Source organism: Loxodonta africana, chromosome 6, assembly GCF_030014295.1.
Source record: "Loxodonta africana isolate mLoxAfr1 chromosome 6, mLoxAfr1.hap2, whole genome shotgun sequence".
In the NCBI taxonomy this organism is placed as follows: domain Eukaryota; kingdom Metazoa; phylum Chordata; class Mammalia; order Proboscidea; family Elephantidae; genus Loxodonta; species Loxodonta africana.
Window position 1 is genome coordinate 124,778,703 of NC_087347.1, and position 24,157 is coordinate 124,802,859.

Consider the following 24,157-nt stretch of genomic DNA (forward strand, 5'->3'; position numbering starts at 1 on the left):
TGCTTGGTAGTAATGAGGTCCTCCTGTCTCTCTGCTCACTTCCCTTTTTTATATCTCAAAAGAGATTGACTTAAGACCCAATCTAATCTTACACATTGAGTCCTGTCTCATTAACATAACTGCTTCTAATCCTGCCTCATTAATATCATAGAGGCAGGATATTAGGAAAATCATATCAGATAACAAAATGGTGGACAATCACACAATAGTGGAAATCACGGCCTAGCCAAGTCAACACACATTTGAGGGGAACATAGTTCAATCCACAACACTCAGAAAACTAAAAACAGAACTCTCATATGACTCAGCAATTCCACTCCTAGGTATATACTTAAAAAACTTGAATGCAGAGACTCAAACAGAGATTTGTACACCAGTGTTCATTCCAGCACTATTCACAATAATGAAAAGGGAGAGACAACCTAAATGCCCATCAGTAGGTGAGTGGATAGACAAAATGTGGTACATACATACAATGGAACACTAGTCAGCCAATAGGAGAAATGAAGTCTTGATACATGCATGCTACAGTATGGGTGGAGCTTGAAGACATTATGCTGAGCGAAATAAGCCAATCACAAAAGGACAAATGTTGTATGACCTCACTTACATAAAAAGACAAGGAAAGAAAATGTATTGAGACCAAAGTTTATTAGTGGTTTACCAAGGTTGGGAGGGAGGGGGGAAACAGGTATTAACGGTGATGGAAAAATCGCATGGACTAAGGGTAAGGTTGCTCAGCCAGTTATAGTAATTGTCGTCAATAAGTTAGTTGTACTCTTGTAAAACTTTGAATTAGCAAAAGTGTGATAGATCTATTTACAACAACAACAAAGACTAGCTGCTGAGGCTGCTTATGTACAAACACCTCATGTGATCTGGTTCCTTGATGTGGAGGCTTAGGGTCGTGATTTCATGGGACATCCCAGTTAAGTGGCCTAATAATGTGTTTAGAGCTTCTGTTCTACCTCCTAGTTTGGTGTGTAGTGTCTGGGGTCTTAAAAGTTTGCAAGAGGTCATTTGATGCAGAGCAATTGGTTTCTATTCACCTGGAGCAACAGAGGAAGAAGGAGAGTCAGGAATAGGATGAGGATATGAAATGTGTGGCAAATTGCCTTCTTGAACATCTGCCTCTTTTGCCATGAGACCAGAAGAACTGGATGGTGCCTGGCTAAAGTTCCTGAACAGTTTGATCAAAGATTCCATAGAATAATCCTGATCAAAAGGGGGAAAATGCTGGACAGAATTTCAAATTCTCATGGACTCTAGACTCTCTAGACCCACGTAGGGTGGATGAATCCCTGAAACTATTGCCCTGAGATAATTTTCAAGCTTAAACCAAAATATCCCCTAAAGTCATCTTAGAACCAAACAGTAGTTTAGCTTTACTAGTAAAAAAGGTCTGCCTTGAGCATTATGCTCTTTTAAGAACTATCTCTATGGGATCAAATTGACAATAGCGTCTCCAAAGATTAGTTACCATAGGGGGGAGTGAGTTTATGTTAATAAGGGAGGAAAAACTCCGAAAAGGAGGGTAAGAATGATTGCACAACTCAAAGAATGTAATCAATGTCACTAAATTGTACATCCCCCAAGCGTCTGTCAGTTTGTCATACTGTGGGGGCTTGCGTGTTGCTGTGATGCTGGAAGCTATGCCACCACTATTCAGATACCTGCAGGGTCACCCATGGAGGACAGGTTTCAACTGAGCTTCCAGACTAAAACAGACTAGGAAGACAGACCCAGCAGTCTACTTCCGAAAAGAATTAGCTAGTGAAAACCTTATGAATAGCAGCAGAGCATTGTCTGATATAGTGCTGGAAGATGAGCCCCCCAGGTTGAAAGGCACTTAAAAGACAACTGGAGAAGTGACTTGGATGGAGTAAAGCTTTTGGGATCTTCATTTGCTGATGTGGCATGGCTCAAAATGAGAAGAAACAGCTGCAAACATCCATTAATAATCAGAACCTGGAAAGTATGAATCTAGGAAAACTGGAAATTGTCAAAAGTGAAATGGAACACATAAACATCAATATCCTAGGCATTAATGAGCTGAAATGGACTGGTATTGGCCATTCTGAATTGGACAATCATGTGGTCTACTATGCCAGGAGTGACAGCTTGAAGAGAGATGGCGTTTATTCATTATCAAAAAGAACATTTCAAGATCTATCCTGAAGTACAAAGCTGTCAGTGATAGGATGATATCCGTATGCCTACAAGGAAGACCAGTTAACACAATCATTATTCAGAATTACGCACAACCACTGATGCCAAAGATGAAGAAATTGAAGATTTTGATCAGCTTCTGCAGTCTGAAATTGATCGAACATGTAATCAGGATGCATTGATAATACTGGTGATTGGAATGTGAAAGTTGGAAACAAAGAAGAAAGACTGGTAGTTGGAAAATATGGCCTTGGTCATAGAAACAATGCCAGAGATCGAACGATAGAATTTTGCAAGACCAGTGACTTCCTCATTCCAAGTACCTTTTTCACCAGTTTTAACGGCGACTATACACATGGACCTCACCAGATGGAATGCAGAGGAATCTACATCTGTGGAAAGAGACAATGGAAAAGTTCAATATCATCAGTCAGAACAAGACCAGGGGCCGACTATGGAACAGACCATTATTGCTCATATGCAAGTTCAAGCTGAAACTGAAGAAAATCAGAGCAAGTACATAAAAGCCAAAATATGACCTTGAGTACATCCCACCTGAATTTAGAGACCATCTCAAGAATAGATTTGATGCGTTGAACACTAATGACTGAAGACCAGATGAGTTGTGGAATGACATCAAGGACATCATACATGAAGAAAGCAGGAGGTCATTGAAAAGACAAGAAAGAAGAGACCAAGATGTCAGAGGAGACTCTGAAACTTGCTCTCGAACGTCGAGCAGCTAAAGCAAAAGGAAGAAATGATGAAGTAAAAGAACTGAACAGAAGATTTCAAAGGGCCTCTTGAGAAGACAAAGTATTATAATGACATGTGCAAAGAGCTGGAGACGGAAAACCAAAAGGGAAGAACACACTCGGCGTTTCTCAAGCTGAAAGAACTGAAGAAAAAAATTCAAGCCTCAACTTGCAATAGTGAAGGATTCTATGGGGAAAATATCAAACAACATAGGAAGAAGCATCAAAAGAAGATGGAAGGAATACAGAGCCATACCAAAAAGAATTAGTTGATGTTCAGCTATTTCATGAGGTAGCATGTGATCAGGAACTGATGGTACTGAAGGAAGAAGTCCAGGCTGCACTGAAGGCATTTGCAAAAAACAAGGCTCCAGGAATTGATGGAATATCAGTTGAGTTTCAACAAACGGATGCAGCACTGGAAGTGCTCACTTGTCTATGCCAAGAAATATAGAAGACAGCTTCCTGGCCAACTGACTAGAAGAGATCCATATTTATGCCTATTCCCAAGAAAGGTGATCCAACCGAATTTGGAAGTTGTAGAACAATATCATTAATATCACACGCAAGCAAAATTTCGCTGAAGATCATTCAAAAGCAGCTGCAGCAGTGTATTGATAGGGAACTACCAGAAATTCAGGCTGGATTCAGAAGAGAATGTGGAACCAGGGATATCATTGCTGATGTCAGATGGATCCTGGCTGACAGCAGAGAATACCAGAAGGATGTTTACCTGTGTTTTATTGGCTATGTGAAAGCATTCAACTGTGTGGATCATAACAAATTACAGATAACATGGCGAAGAACGGGACTCCCAGAGTGCTTAATTGTGCTCGTGAGAAACCTGTACGTAGATCAAGAGGCAGTTGTTCGGACAGAACAAGGGGATACTGAGTGGTTTAAAGTCAGGGAAAGGGGTGCGTCAGGGTTGTATCCTTTCACCACACTATTCAATCTGTATGCTGAGGAAATAATCCAAGAAGCTGGACTATATGAAGAAGAATGAGACATCAGGATTGGAGGAAGACTCATTAACAACCTGTGTTATGCAGATGACACAACCTTGCTTGCTGAAAGTGAAGAGGACTTGAAGCACTTACTGAGGGAGATCAAAGACCACAACCTTCGGTATCGATTGGACCTCAACATAAAGAAAACAAAAATCCTCACAACCAGACCAATAAGCAACATCACGATAAATGGAGAAAAGATTGAAGTTGTCAAGGATTTCATTTTACTGGGATCCACAGTCAACACCCATGGAAGCAGCAGTTAAGAAATCAAAAGACGCGTTGCATTGGGCAAATCTGCTGCAAAGGACCTCTTTAAAGTGTTGAAAATGAAAGATGTCATTCTGAAGACTAAGATGCACCTGACCCAAGCCATGGTACTTTCAATCACATCATATGCATGTGAAAGCTGGACAATGAATAAGGAAGACTGAAGAAGAATTGACGCCTTTGAATTATGGTGTTGGCGAACAATATTGAATATACCATAGACTGTCAAAAGAACGAACAGATCTGTCTTTGAAGCACAATCATAATGCTCCTTAGAAGCAAGGATGGCAGACTGCATCTTACATACTTTGGACATGTTGTCAGGAGGGATCAGTCCCTGGAGAAGGACATTATGCTTGGTCAAATACAGCGTCAACGGAAAAGAGGTGGATTGACACAGTGGCTGCAACAATGGGCTTGAGCACAACAATTGTGAGGATGGTGCAGGACCGGACAGTGTTTCATTCTGTTGTGCATAGAGTCACTATGAGTCAGGACCAACTTGATGACACCTAAGAATAACAACAACAAATTGTACATGTAGAAACTGTTAAAATTGGTGTGTTTTGCTGTGTATATTCTCAACAGCAAAAAAGTAAATAAAATTTAGCTATTCTGCCACTCTTTGTCCCTTCATAGATGCATTTAGGCAATTTACATTCAAGGTCATTACTGATAGGCATGTGTTTATTGCTGTCATTTTGATGTATTGGTGTGTGTGTGTCGTTGACAGTTTCTTTGTTCCACTTTTCTATGCTGAGTTCTTTTTCTTTTCATCTTAATCATTATTGTTGATTTTGTGTTTGCTGAGTCTTTATGTTTTTCTTCTTTTTTTCATTTTGATGGGTAGGTTAGCTTCTTTTGTGGTTACCTTGCAATTTACATCTATTTTCCTAAGTTTAAGCCAATCTTTTGTTTCCTGATATTGTCTTAACTTCCTTTTCATATGGGAGTTCTATGATTATACTGTTTATTCCATCTTTTTTGTTTTGACGTTGTCATCAATTACATATTTACATATCTGGTTCCCTATTTTCAGTCTTTTAGTTTTGATTTATTTTTGTGAATTCCCTACCTGGGTTGCAAACTGGTTGATCTGTTCTAATCTTGGTTTGTTGTCTGAAATTTTTGGTTCTCTACCCAGAAGATTCCCTATAGTATTTCCTAATTTTGGTTGGTTTTTACAAATTCCCTAACTTCTGTTTTTCTGGAAATGACCTAATTTTGCCATTGTATTTGAGAGACAGTTTTGCTGGATATATAATTCTTGGCTGGCAGTTTTCTTCCTTTGTGTCTTTATATATGTCCTCTCATTGCCTTCTTACCTGCATGGTTTCTGCAGAGTAGTCAGAGCTTAGTCTTATTGGTTCTCCTTTGTAGGTGACTTTTTGTTTATCCCTAGCTGCTCTCAAGATTCTATCTTTGTCTTTGGTTTTGGCAAATTTGATTGATATGTCTTGGTGACTTTCTTTTGGGATCTACCCTGTATGGGGTTTGTTGAGCTTCTTGGATATCTTCTCATCTGTCATAATATCAGGGAAGTTTTCTGCCAGCAAATCTTAAACAATTCTGTGTTTTCTGTCACCCCCCCCCCCCCGCCTTCTGGTACTGCGATCACTGATTGGTTTTTCCTCTTGATGGCATCCCACATAATTCTTAGATTTTCTTCATTTTTTTTTAAATCCTTTTTTAATGATTTTTTCCTCAAATAAATTGGTTTCAAGGGATTTATCTTCAGTCTCACTAATTGTGACTTCCATTGCTTCAGTCTGCTCCTATGACCTTCTATGGAGTTGTCTATTCTGAAATTTAATTGTTAATCTTTTGGGTTCTTAGTTGCTGTCTCTGTGTGGATTCTATCAGCCTGGTAATTTTGTTGTTTTATTCTTGGATTGTTTTCCTGAATTCCTCTGTTGCTTTGTCTGTGCGTTCCTTGGCTTGGTCTGAGTTTTTCCTCATCTCCTTCCTGATCTCTTGGAGAGCTTTGTATATTAGTCTTTTGAATTCTATATCAGGTAGTTCCATTACCTTGTCTTGCTCTGGAAGGTTTCCTGGTTCTTTATTTTGGTCACTAGCTGAAGCCATCTTGAGCTGCTTCTTTATGTGATTGACATTGACTGTTGTTTCCGAGGCATCAATAAGCTATTATGTTTATTTATTGTATGTTTGTTTACTGCATCCTAGCTCTTTGTTTTGATATGCCCAAGTAGGCTGAGCATGTGAGCTACTTTGGTTATTGGCATCTTTGAAGCTCTCATGCCCTTTCTCCAGATGGTCAGAGCAGCTACTAGGTGTGTGAGCCCAGGAGTGTGTTCACTTTTCTTGTGGGGGTGCAGCACAGGTGTCCAGGTTGTCAGTCACCAAGTGTGTGGTGCAGGCTCTCACCTACAGTCCTTGATGGGCAGGGCTGCATAGGTGTGTTTGGAGCAGGCACAGGTATCTTGTTGCTGTAGGGGCTATGTGTGGGGCAAGGTAGGGGGCTGACGGCTGCCCCCAGGTGCCTGGGTGGAGGACATGTCCCTATCCCCTAGAGTGCATAGTGGGGGGTGTATTGCAGCCAGTCCTTGGGCACCTGGTGCTGTTGACTGGAGAGACTGGGAGGCACCACTTATGCTCAAACCCCTGTCACAGGTGGCTAGATGGAATGGGTGGTACCGCCAGCCCTCACACTCCTAGTGTGGATGGGTAAGGCCCCTATTTAAGGGGGAGGATGGTGTCAAATGTCACGAATCTGCAGCTCCCCTTTGGATGCTGCAGTTGAAAATGGGCTTCAGGTGTATGCCCAGCTGTTTTATGCTAATGAGGATGTGGGTGTTGAATCAGCCCATGGAGGTCTGGGCAGGGTCGAAGGGTGCTGCAAGTTCTTGGACCCCTTATGCCAGTAACTGGGCAAAGGGGCAAGGCCTCCCAACCCACCCTGAGTTCCCGGCTTACGGGGCGTGCTGTTTTTTAAAGCCGCAAGACTGGTGTGGGTGCTGAGATCCCTGTGTTCCTGGCTTAGGGGTTGTAGCAGTTGTTGAATACTGCCAGACTGGTGTTGGAGCAGAGCTTGGTAGGGGATGGGCGAGAGGAAGGAAGCACTTCTCTGCTGTGAACCTCTGGGAGGGGGAGGGGTTATTTTGCCCGTAAGTGGTAGGTTAGAAGCTTGCATTTAACTTTTGCAGGTCTGATGTCGCTCCTGCGTGGTTCTGGAGATGCGTGCAGGTTCCTTGCTGCTTGGCTGCACCCGATGTGATGGAGCTCATCTTTAGATGTTGCACTTGGCTCAGCCCGTGTGCACTGCACAGACTCAGCTAGCAGGGCACTGGCAATCTCGTGATCTGTATACTTTTCCACTGCAGTTGTCTCTCCTTTCACCTGCCACTCAGTCCGATTCTTTAGCTTTGTCTTTAATGATAAGGGTTCCTATTCCTAGGTTGTCATATATAATCGGTTCACTTGTTTTTTTGGGTCTTTGTTGTAAGAGGGATAACAGGAAGCGTCTGTCTATTCCACCATCTTGGCCTGCCTTTTAAATAAAATTTAGAAAAAAAAAACGCAGTATTTTTCTTGTTTAGGGCCTTCTAGTCTTTCTATAGGAGTCTCTGGGTGGCACAAATGATTAAGCCCTCTGCTACTAGCCAAAAAGTTGGCCATTCTAACCCACCCTGAGATGCCTCAGAAGACAAGCCTGGCAGTCTGCTTCCAAAAGGTCACAGCCTTGAAAACTCTATGTAGCCGTTCTACTCAGCACACATGGGGCCACCATGACTAGGACTCAAAGGCAACCAACAGTAAAAAACAACAATAATATTCTAATAACTGCTGGTGGGACACCACAAGGCCCATAACCTGGCAGCTCCTCAGGCCAAACTTCTTTATAGGCCATTTTGCTCTGACGAGTGTGGTTTGAATATAGTCAGCATGTTGTTTTTTTCTACCCCCTTTTCTCAAAGAAGAAAAGGCTATTGGTAGTTTTTCATGGATCCTCTTGTCTTCTCCCAGTGAATGCTATCTTTTTCTCAAAAAAATGAAGTCAGTCTGCAGGAGGCTTTTCATCTCCCTTCACATCACAGTTTAGCTCCTTCCTTTTCCTTTCATGTGGCTTCCACTCCTGAAGGCAGCGCTGTCTGTTCTCTGCTCTCCAGCCCCAAGACTCTGCTTTCATCTCTAATGAGCCCCCTCTGAATTTATCCCATGTTATCTGTAACTCTGGTGAGTTGTAAGGTGATGTTTTCTATTAAATTTATTACTTATGTGAATATTTTCATTTTTAAAATGAAAAATTTACAAAAGTTTTTAACTTTTAAATTAATATTTCATTTTTTAAAAAATGTTTTTGAAATATGAATAGAATATGTATTATCTCTACAAATGGCAAATATTATGTCATCTAGTCAATTCTTTTTCTGAATTCAATTCCTTTTCAGCCCTCAGAGAAATGGCTTAACTTCTTAAGTATGGAAAGGTGACCTCATTTAATTCAGGTTGTAACTTTTTTCACAGGAATTCCACCTTTTCCCAAACTCCCTGGGGTAGAGTTCATGAGGGGTTTTATCAATAGAGAGGACTAAGTATGTTGAGGAAGAATTGAACCAAGGGCAAGGAAAGAGCTTGGAGGTTAGGCCACCAAGAGAAAAAAATTAAAATTTACCTGACCTTTTGATTCCCTTTGTCTCTAAGACTGGACTAAGCTTAGTCTAAAATGAGGGTGGTTTTTAATTCTCTAGGTAAATTAAAACACCTGTTATTTGAACATTTGGAGTCTTTTGGTGATGCAAACAGTTAAACATTCAACTACTAATTAAAAGGTTGGCAATTTGAACTCATCCAGAGGTGCTTCAGAAGAGAAGCCTGGAGATTTGCTTCCCAAAGTCACAGCCTTCCATAATCCTGGGGAACGTGTAAGTCAAATGTTATGACATAGCTGAAAAGGTCAACATTCGACATCCTACTTTGGTGAGTAGCATCTGGGGTCTTAAAAGCTTGCCATCAGCTATCTAAGATACAACTATTGGTCTCTTCCCATCCAGCGCAAAGGAGAGTATAGAAAACCAAAGACTCAAGGAAGCAATTAATCCAAAAGACTAATGGCCCACACAAACCACAGCCTCCACTAGGCTGAGAATCAAAGAACTAGATGGTGCTACCACCACCCACTGCTCTGACAGGGGTCACAATAGAGTCCCAGACAGAGCCGGAGAATGTGTAGAACAAAATCCATATTCATAAAAAGACCAGACTTACTGGTCTGATAGAGACTGGAGGAACCCCCAAGACTATGGCATTTAGTCACCCTTCCAACTTGGCTCAGAAGCCGCTCCCAGAGTTCCTCTTTCAGCCAAATAACAGACAGGCGTATAAAATAAACAGTAACACCCGTGAGGAAATTGCTCCTTAGAACAATAAACTATATGAGACCAAAATGGCAACATTTGCCCAAAAGCAAAGATCTTAAGGCAGAAAGGGGGTAGGAAAACCAGATGAATGGAAACAAGGAACTCAGAGTGGAAATGGGGAGAGTGCTGACACATTGCAGGGACTGCAACCAATGCTACAGAATACTAGGTGTATAAATTATTGAATGGGAAACTAATTTGCACTGTAAACTTTCACCTGAAGTACAATAAAGTGTTTGAAGGAGATACAATATTATATAAAGATTCTCTTTAAGCATCTTAAGATCTTAGAAGAATATGGTTGGTAAAAAAAGTCACAGCCTTGAAAATCCTGTGGAGCACAATTCTACTCTGTAACACATGGGGTTGCTACGAGTCAGAATCAACTTGACAACAGCTGGTTTTTGTTTATATGAATATCTAGTTACATAAATTTGTGTTTATCTATTTGACAATATTGTTAAGGATTATGTGTCCATTAAGCTTCTGGTTTGAGCCCCAAATTCCAGTGGGCTTGTGTCTTTGAAAATAAAATAAGCAGCATATGAACGTTCATAAGAACATAAATTATCTTAGATAAAAGAGCGTTCTGCGAAATTTGAAACATGTTTTTACTCTCATGTCTTCATATCTTTTCAAGTTGTTTTTTTTTTTTGGGAGGTTGGAGTGGAATAGGGTAGAGGAATCTAGCTTATCAGGCAATTAATCGTGTGTTTAATTTCCCTCCATTTTCATTGGTCATATTCTAAATATGGCAATTTATATCTAAAACATAAATGCAAATAACCTGCCAGTTACTAGATTTCCTTCCTTCTCTCTGTATGCATGTCAGTACTTCAGAGGAAGCTGGTAGCATTTGAGAAAAGGTCTTGGGATTAGATAGACTTCTCTTGCTGATTGACTAAAGGAAATGTCATCTAAAAAGCTCAACAAGTAAAGTACAGGAGGATCAGTTTCAAGGAGAATGTCAGTATAGAAGAGGACTACTGTGCAGACGATGAAATGTCATTAGGTGTCCTTAATATTGGGGATCTAGGGGAGATGATGGAAACCCTGGTGCTGCAGTTAAGAGCTGTGTCTGCTAACCAAAAGGTCAGCAGTTCGAATCCACCAAGTGCTCCTTGGAAACCCTATGGAGCAGTTCTACTCTGTCCCATAGGATTGCTACGAGTTGGAATTGACTGGACGGCAGTGGGTCTTTTTGTTTTGTTTTGTTTTGTTTTGTTTTGTTTAGGGGAGATAATACAGCATAGCAGTTAAGCGCTCAGATTCTGGAGACTTAGCTTTTCTCACTTCCACTTATTAACTGTGCTTCCTTGGACCTCTGTATACTTCAGTTTATTTAACCATAAAATGGGGATAATAATAGTACTTATTTCATAGGGTTGTTAAAATGGGCAACTGAGTTATAAGCACGATAAAAGCCAAACAACCAAACATGTTGCCATCGAGTTGATGGCGACTCATAGCGACTATACAGGACAGAGTAGAACTGCCCCATAGGGTTTCCAAGGCTCTGGATTTTTATGGAAGCAGACTGCCATGTTTTTTTCCCAGGGAACAACTGGTGGGTTTGAACTGCCAACCTTTCGGTTAGCAGCTGAGCACTTTAACCAGTGCACCACCAGGGCTCCTATACAAGCACAGTGCCTAGTACATATTAAGGACTGTTGTTGCTAATTGCCATCAGTCGATTCTAACTCATGACAACCATGTGTGTGCAGAGTAGAGCTGCTCCAGAGGGTTTTTAAGGCTGTGGCCTTTCGGAAGCAGATTGCCAGGCCAGTCTTCTGAGGTACCTCTGGGTGGGTTTGAACCACCAACCTTTCAGCTAGTAGTCGAGCTTTTAACAGTTTACACCACCCATAGACTCCTTATTAAAGACAAGTGTCGTATAAATAAATGAATGAGCGAGTGGGTGAGTGAGTGAATGTATGACTTTAAAATTGCCAAATTAAGATTGCAATCAGAAATGGAATAAGATAATTATCACCAAAGTAAAAATGAAATTGGAAAGATAGAATGTTGTTTGGTTCCATTCACGTATTGCTATGTAACAAACCCTAACAAGCCATCCTAAAATTAATGATTTAAAATAGCAACAATCATTTATTTGCTCATGGGTCCACAATTTGGGCATGGCTTGATGAGGGCAGCTTGTTTTGGCTCCACACAGAGTCAGCTGGGTCTACTCTATTGAGAACTGAAAGATCCACTTCCAAGATGGTTCACTCACATGGCTGGCTATTATCAGAACTCAGCCTGGGCTGGGGACTGAGAGACTCTTTCTTTCGATGTGGGTTTCTCCACGCAATGCCTGGACTTCCTTACAACATGGTGGCCAGATTCCAGCATGAGTTCCTAGGAGAAGTGGAAACTGCTAGTTTCTTAAAGCCTAAGCTCAAAAACTGGTACAGGATCATATTAGATAAAGGGAAGGAGACATAGACTCTACCAACCAATGGGAGGAGTGTTGAAAATTTTGTGGACTTGTTTTAAAACTGTCACAATATGTGACCCCAAAGCTTACCTACACTATGAGTCTTTTCATGAATCTTCTCTACGTTTTAAAAGGGAAAGAATGCTATACAGACACCTCATTGTTTTTTTACATCTTTTGATCCATAAATGAATCTTACATCAGCAAGCAGCTGACAAAAGAAAATTCCTGTCTAAGTTGACCTAACCCTAAAATGAAAAACTTGGGTCTAGACTTCACTTAGCAATCACTGCATGGTATAGTCTATCTTATAGTTTAACTTATGCATATATCTCTGTGAAACAACTTCCCTTTCTCTTTATGGTGTTTCCTGCAAATTTTATGCCCACATAATAACTAACAGTTAATTTATTGTGCTTTCTGAACCCAGCCATCTGAGAGTAAGTTGGCATTTGACATGCTCATTGGTCACCCAGGTCAGCCCACCTTGATTCTCCAGAGAAGGAGCCAAATATTATTTAGGGTAGAATGGCCTGCTCACTCACACTTCAGACATTGAGATTTTCAAATTAGGGAGGATATTTGATTTTATATTATCTACAACAAGTTCACAAGATCATTCATTCTCTCAAAAAAAACTCTTGATTACTTCTTTGACAAACACAATGTTAAATTTTAAGGTAAATGGTACAAATAATATCAGAGTAAGGTAAAAAGAAATGTATATAATTAACTGGAAATTAATGTGATGGCTGGCCTTGTACTAGCATTTATTTAGAGAAGAAGCAGGAAATGAATTTGAACTTATAATGTTATTATATTTATTTCCTGTAAGGCAATTCTGTGCTATCTTCTTCTAATAGGCATACATGATCAGAATATAAAAGTTTAGTATTTCAATGGTTTGGATTGAATTTTATTCAAGAATAGGGAACAATTCTTTAAAAGTACTTTATACATGTAGTTGATAAAATGTTTAAATAATGAAATAAAGGAGATAAAAAGTTGTGTTTACTCCCAAATGCACTTTTACCTGCTTTAATATTTTAATTGCCTACCTCTTATAAGTTATAGAATAACTCAATAATTCAAGCTCCTATTTGCTTCTGATGAATAACAGCATAAAATATGTATATTTACTCATTTTTTAAAAATTGTAGGTCACTTTTAATGGTATTTAGCAATGGAAATTTAGTTTAGAGTCTTTATTTTCCTCCTCGCACCAAAACCTAGTAGGATTCTGTTTTCTTAAATATTAAAAACTTCAAAATAAGCTAAACTTTGTTGTCGTTGTTAGTTGGTGGTTGACTCATGGTGACCCCATGCACAACAGGATCGGACTGTTATAATCCATAGGGTTTTTAATGGTCAATTTTTTTGGAAGTACTTTGCCAGGCCTTTCTTCCTAGTCTGTCTTAGTCTGGAAGCTCCACTGAAATGTATTCAGCATCACAGCAATAGGCCAGCCTCCACTGACAGGCGAGTGTTGACGCGCTTTGGCTGGAAACCAAACCCAGGTCTTCCACACGGAAGGTGAGAATTGTACCACTGAACCATCACTGCCCTCAAATCAAACTTTATGTGTGCTAAAATTCCTTTGACCCAAATTCTTCTAGACGGACCTTGATTTATGATCATGGTGGCCATTCTCACTAATCTAGCATCTGTAATATGAACAGCAATGACGGAAGTTCAGTGATCTCACAGAAACTTTTATTATTTGCACTGATATGTCTCCTTCCGAACCATGGTAGTTGGAATCTTGTGCCCCTCGGGAATTGTTTGTTTTTCCAGACTGGTTAACACATCAGGAATTTGGCTTTATTTAATTATCACTAAACAAATACCCTGACACCTTTTCCGTGGGAATTATCAGGGCTCTAAATTAATTGAACACAGGGGATATAATACCAATGGGAAAAGCCCCAGCAGCTTTTGTTTCCGTTCAGGAAAATGGAGACGTGCAGCTTTTAGGAGAAGAGCCCTGAGTATCAGCCTTCCCCTCACTAGGGCTGCTGAGCCGGCTCCTGGGGTTACTGACCGAGGACCACACAGCCCATGTGGCCATATGAGTTGCCAGCCTGAGTCTCAGAGCTTGTGTTTGGGCAGTTTATCGCATCTCGAGGGGCATGTGTAACTTGTAATGTTACTTTTTTCCTACTCAGTGCTGGCAGAGTAGCTGACATTCTGTTAGAATGGAAATGCTGGTGGTGGGCAGGCTGAAGCCATGTGCTTACAGGCTCTAGGTTATGAAGCAGGCAGTCGGGGCTTGGAGTTCACTACCACGGGGTAAAGGAAACAACAGTGCCCCAGTGATACAGGAGAGCCTAACCTGGTCTATTGCTTGAAGCCAGGGGAAGGGGCGAGCCTTCTCACCTTTACACTCCATGAAAGAAAGCTGGAAAACCTCTGCTGACCTGTTGTTGGGGGCTGTGGCTTTGTAGCCAGTTGTGAACAGAGGAAGATGAGAGGACAGTAGCCAGCTTATAATCCAGATGTGAGCCCAATGACGGAGTATACCATAGCCCCCAAAATAACTGCCTGGCAGAACCCCAATATGCAATTACAAAACCCAGTGTAGATTATGATTTTTTACTCATAATGAACCTGGAATCTGAATTCCGAAACACATGAATAAATCTCATGCTAAGAAAGACAGCCAAAAACCCAACAATCAGAATGTGGTTATATGAAAATAATTTTATACAACAGTTTGAACAACACCAAAAAACCAAATCCAGTGCCGTCAAGTCAATTCTGATTCATAGTGACCCTATACGACAGAGTAGAACTGCCCCATAGAGTTTCCAAGGAGTGCCTGGCGGATTCGAACTGCTGACCCTTTGGTTAACAGCCATAGCACTTAACCACTATTCCACCAGGGTTCCCCAACAGTTTGATAAAGACTTTAAAATAGATACACTTGGGACAGTCAGTGAGATAAAGGCAAACTTCTATTTTAAAATGTCAAGAAATTATAAAACAAAAATAGGTAAAAAATTAAAAAAAGAACAGATGAATAACAAAAAAATTCAGTTAGAAATCTTAGAAATTAAAAATAGAGCCATTGAACTTTAAAATCTCAAAAGGTCAGATAAACTACATACGCACAGTTGAAGAAAAGATTAACAACTGGGAAGGTAATACTAAGGAATTCACCCAGAATACAGCATACATGTTGCTGTTGAGTAGATTCTGACTCATAGTGACCCTATAGGACGGAGTAGAGCTGCCCCATAAGGTTTCCAAGGAGCAGCTGATGGATTCGAACTGCCAACCTTTTGGTTAGCAGCTGAGCTCTTAACTACTGTGCCACCAGGGCTCTGGATATAGCATATATATATATATATATATATATATATATATATATATATGTATCATAGAAAGATTTTAAAAAATGGAAGGGAAATTAGGAGATAAGGAAGCTAGGCTGAGAGGCTCAACAAACGTGCAATGAAAGTTCCTTCTAAGAACAAAGGGGATGGCAACATTTGAAGAGTTAATAGCGAGAATTTTCCAGGATTAAAGATAAACAATATGAAGGGAGTGACGTCAGTAAAATGGTAAGGTAGGCAGTTCCATACATCCATCCCCATCAGAACCAACAAACTGTCAGGACCAACTTTGTCAGAATGCTGGAAAACAGTCAAAGGTTCATGGCAACCAAGGGGATGGTGAATGAAGAAAAGGACAACTTGAAAACATTCTGGCTTTTAAAACTTTTATTGTGGTAAAATATGTATAATAAAATATTTGGCATTTTAATTATTTTTAAGTGTACAATTCAGTGACATTAATTGCATTCTCCATGTCTTACATTTGGGATATAGGGCAATGGTTGCAAAATATGGAGAATGCAATTAATCTTAATTTCTAGTAAAATAAAATTTTAAAAGCCACAAAGTTTTCATCACTCCAAACAAGAATTTTAGTACCCTTTCAGCAATAACAACCCCATTGTCTTTCCCCCAGCTTCTAGTAACAACTAATGAACTTTGGTCTCTGTGCATTGCAATGATATTTTTAATGTAAGATTCTTGAATGCCTTGGCTCAAAAAAAAAAAAAATCAATCTTTTCATGACTGTAGAATTCAGGCAGAATATGAGTATACCCATACTTCTTTGATTTGAGAGAGGTAAGGGTTTTATTTATAATGAGAATTCGAGTACACTTAATAGCCTTGTTACTCATTGTAAAAATTGTTTACATGTCCAATTGAATTATTAGGCTCATGAAGTTGAGGTAGAGATAAAACACGCATTTTAAAAAGTGAACATGTTATTAAGAAATAAAACATGATTGCTAAATTATATCAGTGATATTCTAAAGCTGGATGTGTGGCTTTTGTCAGTGCCTTTGCCTTGTCCTCTCTCAGCCCAGCAGCAGTCTTGAAAATGGCAGCTCACTTTTCCAGTGTGGGACCCTGGTTCTGGAGAGAAGAGGGCAGACCTTAAAAAAAAATACTCAACAATCAATTGTGTTTATCTGTTCTAACCTGTCTTGCGGCTATATGAAGGACTGATACAAGGCACCCATCTCTGTTTTACGTAACTCAGAACCCACTCACAGTGGAAAAGTTGTGGGCATTGCTTGAAAATTCTGTAAGGTAACTGAAAAACCTGCAGCTGCCTGGGGCAAAAGACCACCTAAAACCTGGGAGGAAAAGCCAAGGAAAGAGTTACTTTGGAAACTCAGAGGATTCAAAAGTGCTTGTGTATGCTGGGGAATGTATAACGCTAAGTGCATGCCCAGGACAGAATGAGTGCTCAGAAAAGACCCGAGAAGATTCTTAGCTTTCACCACTGGCTGGTCTTTAGGCCCAGTGCAAGCAAGGAGTGAAGGCAGAGTTATAAACAGCTGGTTAAGTGTTAAAAGCATATCTTAGCACAGAGCCAATCCGCAAAGACTGGGAGAGGTTTTTGTTTTGTTTTGTTTAGCTCCTGGTGTTCAAGGAAATCGCTGTCAAAACTCTGAACACAAGCTAAAGGAACAGAGACTTCATTGACCACATTTAAAAGGAATAGTTTTTGAAAAATAGTTTGGAAAAGTCACAAAACAAATAGATGAGTACATCCTTCAAGAACAGCAAACCCTGGAGAAGGGAGAGAATCTGATTTCCAGAGTTACCACATTATAATACCCAAATGTCCAGTTTGCAACAAAAAATTACAAAGCATATAAAGAAATAGGAAGTATAGGCCATTCAGAAGAAAAAAATAAATGGACAGAAATTGTCTCTGAGGAAGCCTAGACATTAGACTTACTAGACAAGAACTTTAAATCAACTATCTTAAATATGCTCAAAGAGCTTTTTAAAAAATGGAAAAAGATCTAAAGAAAACAAGGAGAATAATGTCTCCACAAGTAGAGACTATGAGTAAAGAGATGGAAATTATGAAAAGGAATCAAACAGAAATTTTGGAGCTGAAAAGTGCAATAACTGACATGAAAAATTCACTAGAGAGTCCCAAAAGCAGATTTGAGCAGGCAGAAGAGGGAATCAGCAAACTCAAAGACAGGACCACAGAAATTATTCAGTCTGAGGGGCAGAAAGAAAAATGAATGAAGAATAGTGAACAGAGCCTAAGGGACCTGTGAGGCACCATCAAGCAGATCAATATACGCATTATGGGAATCTGAGGAGGAGAGAGAGTGAAAGGATCAGAAAGCATGTTTGAAGAAATAATGGTCAAAAACTTCCCTAATTTGATGAGGGACACGAACCTATGCGTCTAAATGTTCAATCATCAAAAGTCCAGCAGCCTTCTTTGCAGAAATGGAAAATCCAGTCTTCAAATTTATATGGAACTGTGAGGGGCCCTGAATAACAAAAGCAATCTTGAAAAAGAAGAACTAAGTAGGAAGACTCATTTCCTGATCTCAAATTATGTTACAAAGCTACAGTAATCAAAGCAGTCTGGTACTGGTATAATGATAGACATAAAACTAATGGAATAAAATTGAGAGTGCAGAACTAAACCTATACCTCTATGGTCAATTGATTTCCCCCATCCAATGGGGGAAGAATAGTTTCTTTAATAAAAGGTACTGGGACAACTGGATTTCCACAAGCAAAAGAATGAGCCTAGACTCATACTTCACATCATATACAAAAACTAACTCAAAATGGGTTAAAGACCTAAATGTAAGAACTGAAAAACATAAAACTCTAAAAAAAAAATATGTATATATATGAGTAATATGCTTCAGGACTTGGTTGTTAACAGTGGATTCTTAGATATAACACTGGATGTATGAGCAACAAAAGACAAAATAGATAAATGGGACTTTATTAAAATAAAAAATTTTAACTCATCCAAGGACTTCATCAAGAAAGTGAAAAGACAACCTACAGACAGAGAGAAAATTTTTAGAAACCATGTATCAGATAAGGGATTAATATCCAGAATATGTAAAGAACTGCTACAACTTAACAACAACCCAAGCAAAAAGTGGCAAAGGACTTGAAGAGACATTTCACAGAAGAAGAAATACAATAAGCACATGAAAAGTTGCTCAATGTCATTAGTCATTAAGGAAATGTAAATTAAAACCACAGTGAGATATTACTTCGCACTCACTAGAATGGGTATGCTCAAAAAAAAGAAAACATCAGGCAACAGCAGGTGTTGGTGAGGATGTGGAGGAACAGAAACCTTCAGCTATTGCCACTGGATTGTAAAATAGTACAGCTGCTACAGAAAACAGTATGGCAGTTCCTCAAAATGTTAAACATAGAATTACCACATGATCCAGCAATTCCACTACTAGATCTGTACCCAAAGGAATAGAAGGCAGGAATATAAACAGATACTTGTACACTAATGTTCACTGCAGCACTATTCACAATAGCCAAAAAGTGGAAACAACCTAAATGTCCATCAACAGATGAATGTATAAACAAAATGTGGTGCATACATACAATGGAATATTACTCACCCAAAGTGAGAAATGAAGCCTTGTTACATGCTACAACGTGGATGAACTTTAAAAACGTTATGCTGAGTTAAATAAGTCAGTCATAAAAGGACAAATATTGTACGATCCCACTTCTATGAAATTCTTAGAATAGGCAAATGTATAGAGACCAAATTTAATCAGTGGTTATCAGAAGTGGGCAGGAGGGAGGGGGAAAGGGGAACTCAATGTTCCGGGACACTGGGCTTCTGTTAAGGGTGATGGAAAATTTTAAGAACTGATAAGGATGATGGTTGAACAATATGATGAACATAACGTCTCTAAACTGTACATGTGGAGATTGTTGAAACAGCAAATGTTTTGTTACATATATATTGACCACAATAAAAAATAAAGAGAGGCCTCAAGTCAATAACCTATCTGTACACCTTAAAGAACTAGAAATAGAAGAGCAACCTAAATCCAAAGCTAGCAGAAAATATTAAAGACAGGAACAGAGTTAAATGAAATAGAAAAGTAATAGAGAGAATCAACAAAACCAAAGTTGATTCTTTGAAAAGATCAGTAGAATTGACAAAACTTTAGCCAGATTGACTAAGAAAGAGGGAAGACTCAAATTACTAAAATAAGAAATGAAAGAGAAGACATTACTATCAAGATAAAATGAATTATGAGAGATTATGAACAACTGTACACCAACAATTGGATAACCTACACAAAATGGACAAATTCCTAGAAACATACCAACTACCAAAACTGACTCAAGAAGAAATAGAAAATCTGAATAGACCAGTAAGGAGATTGAATCAGTAATCAAAATCCTCTAAACAAACAAAAAGTCCAGAACCAGATGGCTTCATTGGTGAATTCTATCAAACATTTAATGAAGAATTAACGCTGGTCCTTCTCAAACTCTTCCAAAAATAGATGAAGAGGGAACACTTCCTAACTTATTCTGTGAGGCTGGCATTATCCTGATACCAAAACCAGACAAAGACACTACCAGAAAAGGAAATCACAGCTAGTATTTTTTATTAATATAGATGTAAAAATCCTCAACAAAATACTGACAAACCAAGTCCAATAGCATATTACAAGGATCATACACCATGATCAAGTGAGTTTTATCCCAGGAATGCAAGGGTGGTTCAACATAAGAAAACCAGTCAATGCAATACATCACATTAATAGAAAAATCCATCCTAAAATTTATATGAAATTTCAGGGAACCCCTGAATAGCCAAAACAATCTTGAAAAGGAAGAACAAAGTTGGAGGATTCACACATTCCAGTTTCAAAATTTACTACCAAGCTACGGTAATTAAAACAGTGTGGTACTGGCATAAAGATAGATCAGTGAAATAGAATCGAGAGCCAGAAAATAAACCCTTATGTCTATGATCAATTGATATTTGATAAGGGTGTCAAGACCATTCAATGGGGAAAGAACATTCTCTCCAAGAAATGGTGCTGGGAAATCTGAATATCCACATTTTTAAAGAAGCAGGTTGGACACTTTACACCATATACAAAAATTGATCAAAGACAGAAATTTAAAATGGATCAAAGACCTAAATTTAAGAACTAAAACTATAAAACTCAGAAGAAAACATAGGAGCAAATCTTCATGACCTTGGATTTGGCATTGTGTTCTTAATAATGACACCAAAAATATAGGCAACAAAATTAGAAATAGATAATTGCACTGCAAAGTTAAAGGGGAAGAAACTGGCTGGTGGCCAGAGAAGAAGGGAGGAGCTCACTCATGTCCACAAACTCTAGCTATCTTGGCCTTGGCCTAATAGAAAGGACATTACAGAAAGCATGGCGGACTCTCTGAGAGATGCAATTGCTACAGCAGCTCCTGTGGTGCTGGATACGACAACCTCACGCTTACTTAGAAGGCTTGCCTTGTCTTCGGATGAGAGAACATCTGACCAAATAAAGAATTTCTGTTGTTAGCTGCTGTCGAGTCAGCCCCTGACTCATGGCGACCCCACACACAATGGAACCAGTCCTGTGCCATCCCCATGATCGGCTGTGGGTTGGATCGTTGTGATCCATAGGGTTTTCATTAGCTGATTTTTGGACGTAGATTGCCAGGCCTTTCTTCCTAGTCCATCTGAGTCTGGAAGCTCTGCTGAAAGCTGTTCAGCATCATAGGAACAGGCAAGCCTCCACCGACAGACAGGTGGTGCCTGTGTATGAGGTGCATTGGCCAGGAATTGAACCTGGGTCTCTCGCATGGAAGCTGAGAATTCTACCACTGAACCAACACTGCTTCGTGAAGAGTTTCTAGCATATTTAAACCAAACACATCCCAAATTGAGGTTCTTCAACACTGTCTAGTTCCTGGTTCTGTGAAGGCCAAGGGCTTCCCAGACTTTGTGTTGTTGTTGTTGTTGTTAGGTGCCGTCCAGTCGGTTCCGACTCATAGCGTCCCTATATGTACAACAGAATGAGACACTGCCCTGTCCTGCACCATCCTCACAATCCTTGTTATGCTAGAGCCCGTTGTTGCAGCCACTGGGGTCAGTCCATCTTGTTGAAAGTCTTCCTCTTTTTCTCTGACTCTCTATTTTACAAAGCATGATGTCCTTTTCCAGGGACTGATCCTTCCTGATAACATGTTCAAAGTATGTGAGATGTAGTCTCATCATCTTTGCTTCTAAGGAGCATTCTGGCTGTACCTTTTCTAAGGCAGATTTGTCCATTCTTTTGGCAATCCACAATATATTCAATGTTCTTTGCCAACACCATAATTCAAAGGCATCAATTCCTCTTCTGTCTTCCTTATTCATTGTCCAGCTTTCACATGCATATGAGGCGATTGAAAACACCATGGCTTGGGCCAGACGCACCTTAGTCTTCAAGTTGTCGTCTTTGCTTTTTAACACCTTGAAGAGGTCTTTTGCAGCAGATTTGCCCAATGCAATGCGTCGTTTGATTTCTTTACTGCTGCTTCCATGGGTGTTGATTTGTGGATCCAAGTGAAATAAAATCCTTGACAACTTTGATCTTTTCTCCGTTTATCCTTATGTTGCTTATTGGTCCAGTGGTGAGGATTTTTGTTTTCTTTATGTTGAGGTATAATGCATACTCAAGGCTGTGGTCTTTGATCTTCATCAGTAAGTACTTCAAGTCCTCTTCACTTTCAGCAAGCAAAGTTGTTTCATCTGTAAAGCAGGTTGTTAACAAGTCTTCCTCCAATCCTGATGCCCCGTTCTTCTTCATATAGTCCAGCTTCTCAGATTATTTGCTCAGCATACAGATTGAATAAGTATGGTGAAAGGTAACAACCCTGACGCACACTTTTCCTGACTTTAAACCATGCAGTATTCCCTTGTACTGTTCAAACAACTGCCTCTTGAGCTATGTACAGGTTCCTCATGAGCACAATTAAACGTTCTGGAATTCCCATTCTTCACAATGTTATCCATAATTTGTTATGATTCATACAGTGGAATGCCTTTGCATAATCAATAAAACAGAGGTAAACATCTTTCTGGTATTCTCTGCTTTCAGCCAGGATCCATCTGACATCAGCAGTGATATCCCTGGCTCCACATCCTCTTCTGAATCTGGCTTGAATTTTTGGTAGTTCCTTGTTGATGCACTGCTGCAGATACTTTGGAATGACCTTCAGCAAAATTTTACTTTCATGTGATATTAATGATATTGTTCAATAATATCCACATTCGGTTGGATTACATTTCTTGGGAATAGGCATAAATATGGATCTCTTCCAGTTGGTTGGCCAGGTAGCCAAATCTTACAGATTTCTTGGCATAGACAAATGAGCTCTTCCAGCACTGCATTTGTTTGTTGAAACATCTCACTTGGTATTCTGTCAGTTCCTGGAGCCTTGTTTTTTGCCAGCACCTTCAGTGCAGCTTCGTTCTCTTCGGTACCAGCGATTCCTAATCATATGCTACCTTATGAAATTACTGGACATCGACCAATTCTTTTTGGTACAGTGACTCTGTGTATTCCTACCACCTTGTTTTGATGCTTCCTGTGTTGTTTACTATTTTCCTTGTAGAATCCTTCAGTGTTGCAATTCGAGGCTTGAATTTTTCTTCAGTTCTTTCAACTTGAGAAATGACAAGCATGTCCTTCCCCTTTGGTTTTCTAACACCAGTCTTTGTACATGGCATTATAATACTCTGTCTTCTCGAGCCACTTTTTGAAATCTGCTCAGCTCTTTTACTTCATCATTTCTTCCATTTGCTTTAGCTACTTGATATTCAAGAGCAAGTTTTAGAGTATCTTCTGACACCCATTTTAGTCTTTTCTTTTTTTCCTGTCTTTTTAATGACCTCTTGCTTTCTTCACGTATGATGTCCATGATGTCATTCCACAACTTGTCTGGTCTTCAATCAGTAGTGTTTGACGCATTAAATCTATTCTTGAGATGGTCTCTAAATTCAGGCGGGATATACTCAAGGTCATACTTTGGCTCTCCTGGCCTTGTTCTAATTTTCTTCAATTTTAACTTGAACTTGCATATGAGCAGTTGATAGTCTGTTCGACGGTCGGCCCCTGGCCTTGTTCTGACTGATGATATTGAGCTTTTCCATCGTCTCTTTCCACAGATGTAGATGATTTGATTCCTGTGTATTCCATCTGGTTAGGTCCATGTGTATAGTCGCCGTTTACATTTTGAAAAAAGGTGTTTGCAATGAAGAAGTCGTTGGTCTTGCAAAATTCTATCCTGCGATCTCCAGAATCGTTTTGATCATCAAGGCCGTATTTCCCAACTACTGATCCTTCCTTGTTTCCAACTTTTGCATTCCAATCACCAGTAATTATCAACATGTACTGATTGCATGTTCGATCAATTTCAGACTGCAGAAGTTGGTAAAAATCTTCGATTTCTTCATCTTTGGCATTAGTGGTTGGTGCATAAATTTAATTAATAGTGATACTAACTGCTCTTCCTTCTAGGCATATGGATATTTTCTTTTCACTGACAGGATCGTACTTAAGGGTGGATCTTGAAATGTTCTTTTTGATGATGAGTGAAACACCATTTCTCTTCAAACTGTCATTCCCAGCATAATAGACCACATGACTGTCCAATTCAAAATGGCCAATACAAGTCCATTTCAGCTCACTAATTTTTTTTTAATGCCTAGGATATCAATGTTTATGTGTTCCATTTCATTTTTGACAATTTCCATTTTTCCTAGATTCATACTTTGTACATTCCATGT

The 24,157-nt window shown here is 39.5% G+C and overlaps 1 protein-coding gene across 1 annotated transcript in view; it reads left to right on the plus strand.

Annotated features, from left to right (window-relative positions):
- Nucleotides 1-24,157, plus strand: part of CFAP221 (cilia and flagella associated protein 221) — a 147,658-nt gene that overhangs the window by 42,385 nt on the left and 81,116 nt on the right. The gene's annotated exons all lie outside the window — the stretch shown is intronic.